A 7,714-nucleotide genomic window follows, 5' to 3' on the forward strand; every position below is an offset into this window, starting at 1 on the left:
TTAGTTTGGATTTTGTGTGCTAGCCAAACAGTTGGTGGAGCTAAACTGGCTGATACTGTTACGAACGTGAGCAAGGCCGCGACATGTGCAGGTGCACAGCTGGCTGACGTCATGTGGCCTTGCAACATGAGATGTGCCGCGTGCACCTGGGTCGCCGCTTCCCCTCCCTCCAGCCCTCAGCTCCCCGTGCGGCGCTGATAGTTTGACATCCGAAACCTGACAGCTGCTGAGTTACGCGAGCCGCCGACACGTGTATCGAGAGATTTCTGCCGTCGGGTCGGTGCGGAATGACGCGACTGGCCCCAGCCGCGCTTGTGATTTCTGGAAAGCGTCTGGGCTGATATATAAGACGAGGATGCCGGCCTCAGTGAGTGAGAGTTCAGGCGGGAGCTTACCTGCGGCGGAGCTTCCGGGGCGATAGTGCCGCGGGCGCGGCAGAGTGGCGAAGTCCTTGGACGAAGGTTCCAGGGCAGGGAGTGAGTGAGTGAGTGAGTGAGTGAGTGAGTGAGTGAGTGAGTGAGTGAGTGGAGTCGGGAGTTTTCCCGCGGCAGATTTTCCGGGCGATAGAGCTGCGAAGTCCCTGGACAAAGGTTCCAGGGCAGAGAGTTCAGTTCCGGGCGATAGTGTCGCGGGCGCGGCAGAGTCCCGGGCGAAGTTCCGAGCGAGGCGTCCAGCGGAACCTCGGCGAAGGCAAGTGCGTCAGCGGCAGCGGAGTGCGGCGACGGAGTCCCGCGGCTGAGATCCACGAGGGGTGCTGCGGCGAGAGTTGCGCCAGAGGTGCGGCCCAGCGAGGTGTGTGGATTGTAAGAAATGAGTGACTGGGGAAGCAACATTATTTTTTTAAGTGTAATTGATTATTTGCCATTTTAGAAGATTATTTTAAGTGACATAAGTAATGGCAATAAATAAAACTGTGTGTGTAATAAAATCTTTAATTGGGCTATCCTTTACGAACCCGGTAAATCGTAACAATACTATACACACAGAGACCCAAAATACTATCACATTATAGCTGGCAAACGCATACATAAAAGTACTAAAAAACAAATACATATAAATATAAGACATACATACACATTACACATACATATACACACATGCATATACATACGCATAGCATATATACCGTGTTTTATCGCATAATTGTCGCACATTTTATACTAAAATCAAGTTTGAAAAGTGGGTGTACAACTATTATGCGAAAAAGAAAAAAAATTGTTAGGTAAAGTTACTCTTACTCATAAAAACAAAACCCATTCATGGAAAGTACGTTTATTTTACCTGAATTTTAATTTCCATGCGCACACAATGGCAACAGCACTTTTGTAGCATTAAATACAATGGAAGAATAATAAGTGTGATGAAATTAACAAACAGTATTATGCTCTTTCCTTAATAGCTTTTCACTGCCTTAATTGCATATTTATCTCGAACAGAGGCCTGAATGTTCAGCAAACGTTTATATTATGCCATCCCGCATGTCAGCAGCATCTCTGGAGAGAAAATCCAGAAGCTTTCAGGGCTAGTTTACCTCACGCCTACTAGGATGCATTAGTATCAAATCATAGCAGACACAAATTTAGTTAACAACAAAGTCAGGAATTACTTTAAAGGGTTAAATAATCTTTATTATAATATAAATATTTAGTTTATGGTTTTTAAATTTTGTTTGGATTGAAATATATATACCATATATTAATAGCATTATTTTGTAATTTGGTTGTTACAGCCTCTTAGAAATTTTATGCCCAAGCTCTGTTATGCAATTAATTCTGTCCATGAATTTTTTGAATTTAATTTTAGGTTGTTTAGTATCAAAATGCTAATCAACATTTATTTAAATGTACTTCAAATGTATTTAGAAATATATTAGTACTGCAAATTGATTTTAATGGGAGTAATGTCTTGATTAAAATGTAATTGAATGGAAAACATACTATTTTGATAAACATTCATGCTTGTAGAAAAAACTTATTTGATTAGTGTTGTTTTGATTTGCGCTCTGTTTCCTGGAACGAATTAGAGTGTTACTTCGAAGGGCTGGTGTAAATAGTTATGTATTTTAGTTTCAATATTGTGCCAATAATTAGTACAATTTTGGACACAATATAAGTTTTTTTCTTAATTTTGTTAAATCAAAGTCCTTAACGTAGAGTTTTCTGAATTGAGAAATATGTGTGAGTTGGGAAAAGGGGGGGGGGGGGGGGGGGGGGAATTGTCACTATTAAATTTAAAAAAAAAAAGAAAAAAAAGAGGGGCGAGGAAAGCTTGCATTGGGGCTAAGCAGACAGTGTGCTCAGACATGAAGCAATGCAAAAAGCAATGCTGGTGTCCCACTGTGCATGCCCAGGCATGCTGGTGCTAGGCACAGTGGCATGTCTAAGCACGGGAAAACTATTTCAGTGCGTGTGGCAAGACGGAAAATCTGAAATGCCGCCCAAATAGAGAGGGTTGGTGTGACATATTCGGCCCCTCAGTGCTGAAGAACTAGTAGTAGTTGAACCGACTGCCGAAAGCTTATGCGATAAGACCCCATCGGATTCAATAATCAAAAAAAATTTAAATGTAAGCCTTTAAAAAGCATAACTCAATACTCTTCAAAATGTACAAAATAATAAAAACATTTAGCTATTTTCACTAATTTGTGGCACATATCCCCTGGCTCAAAAGCTCTGTCCAGGGTCAGTGATACAAGAGAACTACATTTGGTTAGACGGTTGCCGAACTATCCGACATTGCTTCCAATATAGAAAAGCAAGCATGTACGAGCTAAGGTGTCACCTCTTAAAACTATAAAATACATGCTATAACCCGACAAGATAGAGCTGGACCTTTTACTGTGCATGCATGAGTTCCCGAGGACCGTCGAGGGGAAGTAGGGGGAGGGAGTGACTCCGCCCTTGCCCTTGTCCATCGCGTCGGCCCGACTTACACGAACACGGTATCGTACCCACGCAATTGGCCAGTAGCAAAGTAAACTCTGTATGAAGAAATAACTCTTCGCCGCAGCTTTGCGCGGGCAACACTCAAGTATTTAATACCTTTTGTATGTATGTGAGTTCATCTCGCTCAGTCTAAGTTGTACCCCATATTGTTAAGAATGTAAAGAGTAAGGCTAAGTATATAAACAAAAAAATGGCAAGAAAAAAACTAAGTTATTTTAAATGTAATAACTATTGAATGATATTGCTCTATTGGGAACTAGGATTTCGTCAGATTTTTCCAATACGCCAATCGTCTACTAAGGAAACGTAAGTTATTTAACAAGTTATTTTACAAACACGAATAACAAACTTTACTGTCAATTAAAATAAAAAATGCAGATGCCCGCACACAAATAAAATAAACGCAGCGAAAAAGTAAACCCGGGGCCTGAGATACACATTTTGAGCATTTGACTTTATCGGAAAGGATTTGTTATGAATTAAGAAGGCGGACACTCCAGACAAAAACGCTATGTTGCGGTCTTGCGTCGTTCTTTGTTTAGGAACCATCCCATTGTTCAACTGTTGTTTAATTTCTGGAAAACACGGTTACCATCAAGAACGCCAGAGTCGGGATTCAAACCCGTTGGCAATTAGTTTTGCAAAGGAATTTTTGTGAAAGTACAAAAACATTTATAACTATGTATAACAGGGAAGTACGGTTAAAATTGATTTGAACGCGACTCACCTATTCTGAGCTCGAGTCTGAGTTCAGACATTCGGCCGTTTCTGTAGCGCTAGATCCTGTGTCACCCGAAGAACTTTCGCCACATGATGAGTCAAGATTCACTATAATCTTGTCAATTTCGATATCCACTGTTGCATCGTTCTTGAAATATTCGGCTTCAATGTTTTTAACGTGATCACAGCACTTTTTCCACTGTTCCACTGTATAGGAACAAAATAACTTCTCACACAGTTTTCGTTTATCGTCCAAAGATGTAGATATTTCCTCGCAAACTTTTGCTTTGAAATCTGCCCACACTAGTTAAATCGGATTCAAATCCGGGTGGTATGGAGGCAAACGAATGGTGTCATGGCCACACTCCTCTATTATTTGATCCACTTTGAATCTTTTTGTTCTTTGGTGGAATTTTACCAAAAGTAGCAAATCGGCTTTGGTCTTATGTGTAGAGAATTGAATGTTGTTGGCTTTTAACCAATCTTGGTTGCCAGATTGCAGAGTATTGGTCGTAGGCTTTTTATTTATTTGGACATTGTGGTAGCTGGCATTGTCTAGAACTATGACACTATTTTCAGGTAAATTTGGAAGTAGCTTCTGTCTTACCCAGGTAGAAAAATTTTGGTAGTTCGTCATCATGATAATCACCAGACTTTTGTTTTGATTTGAAAATTAATAAAGCATTAGAAACGAAGCCTTCTTCTCCACCGGCATGCACGATTATCAAACGTGGCCCCTTGCCAATTTATTCTGTTACACCTACTTCAGTGCTCGACTGCCAGCAGGAATTAACGCAATGTGTTGCATGTAGGTATGTTTCGTCAACATACACGATATTTCTACCTGCATTTCGATATTTACGAATTTTTTGTAGATACCTCCCCCGCCAAGCAGAAGTTTCCGGTTTTTCTACCAAAATCTTTCTTTTTGATTGGCATTTCTTCCACCTAAATCCTATACGTTTTAACAAATGCCGCAAGTACTGTATACTGCAATTTTAAACTCCGCCCTGTCGTAATGCCCTGGTCAGTTTCTTTAATGTTGGAATTGTTTTTCTAACGGTGTAAAACTCGTGAATTTTCCGCCGTATAGCACCACACGTAAAGTCATCTTCTTTGATTATTTTTTTTTTTTCGCTCCTTATTCTTTCCCGTGGGAGTAGGAAAACTTAAACTATTTTTGCTTTTTACTTTACCTTCGGCCAAAATTCTTTTTACAGTTGACTGAGAAACCCTTGTTGCGGCAGTTGTTGCTTCGACAATGTTGTACTTCAAATTATGTAATCGCTTTTGCTCTTTCAAATGTGTCGCCACATTGTACACAATCTCCCGTGCCTGTCCCCGCAACGGCGTGCCGCTTAAAATCCGTGACTTATGACCCGACGTTGATGCCAGGATAGCGTTGGATCGTGTAACTAGGACCGCGAGCTGATGGCACCAGACCACTGTTTCCCGGAAGCGAGCGACAGCTGAACTGGCCCCCACCCCGGCCAGAAGCTTCGGTCACGTGACTGCCACCTCCCTCCCCAGCTCTTCCAAGGTTCTTTTGTAACTTGTGTAATTATAGCATATTTATTTTTAGTATCATGTTTTTTAAAGAACTTACAACTATAAACTAGGATTTTTTTAAAGGATGAACATCAGAGATGCTGCTACTTAGAAAGACACTTGTAGGAAAGGAGTAGGGAAAGGCATGACCTACTTTTCTTTATTATTATTATTTATTATTATTATTATTATTATTATTTTATTATTTATTTCTTTATCTTTAAGTGGAATTTGTGAGCATATGTCACATACTCACCATAACTTAGGTCTGCTAAAGCCACCTTAAAAAAAAGGACATGTAAGAGCCCAATGCAGCAATATGAATTTGGCTGACCTTTTTTTTTTCCGATCACTTTACTCTGAGAATGTTATTTGCACATCACAAGATAATCTAGCCTGTAAGGGTTTGGAGCCAGTGTTTATTATACTTTTTCCTACTTCAATCATGTGCAAGTTTTAAGATTTTTATATGCTCTTTTCCAGGTCTCCTGGATGTCCTTTGGTTCATCGGGCTAAAGGTCTTGCAAAGACCAGAGATTGGAAAGAGGGGTGTTGGGCCGATGTGTAAACATAAGTTAAAAAGGGTTGGTTTAGTGTCCCTCATGGTGAGCATAATTAAATGCTATCTGTAAACACACTATATTGGTGTCCCTTGTATCCTGTGCATACGCATGATAAGCTGTGTGTGTAGAACGAAGGTTTCTATTGAAACACACTGCATGCGACGGCTTTGGGTAATGTGGTGACATGCTGGATGCCATGAAGAAAACACAAGTTTTTGAATAATTTTAATGTAAATTGGGAACCATTATTAGAGAAAATTGTGGATAGTAGGCCAGAAATCTTGAAGACAATAGTTTTGAAAAGCGGAAATAGTGGTGGCTGCTGTAGCTTTCCTCAAAGGAATGAGCCAAACAAATTTTGAAAATGCATCTTGCATACCATTAGCATAGTGTATCCACTTCTGGAATGAGAAAATGGTCCTATAATATTAATAACAAATTTTTGTTTTGGTCGATCAGCTACATTGAAAGACAAGAATCCAAACTGGGTGTTTTGGGAAAGTTTGCAGATGGTATAGAGTTAGCACAGATGACTAATTCAGAAATATGATGCAGGTCATTCCAAATAAAATGGTGACATGTACCAAGAAATTTTTTATAGGTAGGTGTCCAAAAGAGCACCTAGGGTTTATATGTGGTAATACAGAATAATCAACTCTTAAATTTTTAGGGTAGAACCATTTTGATATGTGTGGCGATATAAATTTCTTTGGAAATTTTGTAAAATTTTGAAGCAGCACCTGATACTAGATCACTGATGTTTGAATTGTATAGGTACAATTGCTGGTGAGATTGAAGAATTGAAATGCTAAAGGAAAATTGTTAAGCAGACATGACACAAACTTGGAAGCCCAGTTCGTAGTTCCTTTTATCCCTCCTAGATAGAAGCACCAGTCCAGCTGCACGCGCAGATACTGGCAAAGGCCCGACAGGTAGCAGCTTCCATTGGTTTAGTATGTACAAAGTGGTCGTTGTTAGTATGGGCGGACTGCTCGTACGGTTAGATTGTGACATGCATCTACACTGCCCATGATTTTTTTTGTTACTTATTACATTTTCTAAATAATATTTTTTGTTGCTTATTGCATTTTCTAGATAATATAAAAATTAAATATTTTTATTGTTGTTTACTGGTTAATGAAAGGGAAGCGCCGCTTCCACAGCTTCCATGGATGCCTCGCCTCTGCTTGAGGGGTGAAGCGTTCGTGAAGCGAAAGCAATCGGTTGGCAACAACCATCAAACTCTTGGACAATACTGCTTCTATAGTGCTATGCTAGATGCATCAGTCTGTAAGATGTGTGGCTTGGTGGAATCTGCCATCTGAAACACTAGAGGGCAGGCATTTGCGTGTTTTAGAAATTGGAAAGCCTTTTCCTGATTATGTCCCCAGTGAAACGGTAATTTTTTTTTGCTTAGGGTATTCAATGGAGTTGCATGTTCAGAAAGATTTTGAATGTATTTAGAATAAAAGTTTGCCATACCGAGGGCAATTCCTTTAGAAACTTTAGGAGGTTTGAACTTCATAATGACCAGGGTGGTTAGTGTCAATTTATAATATTTTTTTTTTAAACTAAGTGGCCAAGGAAAGATATTTATTGTACTGCAAACTTGAATTTTTAGGTATTTACACTTAAACGAGCATTGTGTAGTCTCTGAAGTACTTGTGTGAGGTGGGTCAAGTGATCTTCAAAACGTTGTGAATAAACCACTTAGTTGTCCACATAGTGAAATACATATTTAAACTTTATGCATAGGCGTGCGCAGGACTTCAGTATTGGTGGTGTCAAATTACACAAGAGCCCTGTCATTCACGGTATCCGAGCCTAAAGGGTTTCCCCCCCGGAAAAATTTGGATTTGAAAGCACAAAATGGTGCTATTTAAGGAGTTTCCGAACAAAAACATTAAATACACAGATGTAAAAATTTTAACATTTTTT

Source organism: Bacillus rossius, chromosome 3, assembly GCF_032445375.1.
Source record: "Bacillus rossius redtenbacheri isolate Brsri chromosome 3, Brsri_v3, whole genome shotgun sequence".
In the NCBI taxonomy this organism is placed as follows: domain Eukaryota; kingdom Metazoa; phylum Arthropoda; class Insecta; order Phasmatodea; family Bacillidae; genus Bacillus; species Bacillus rossius.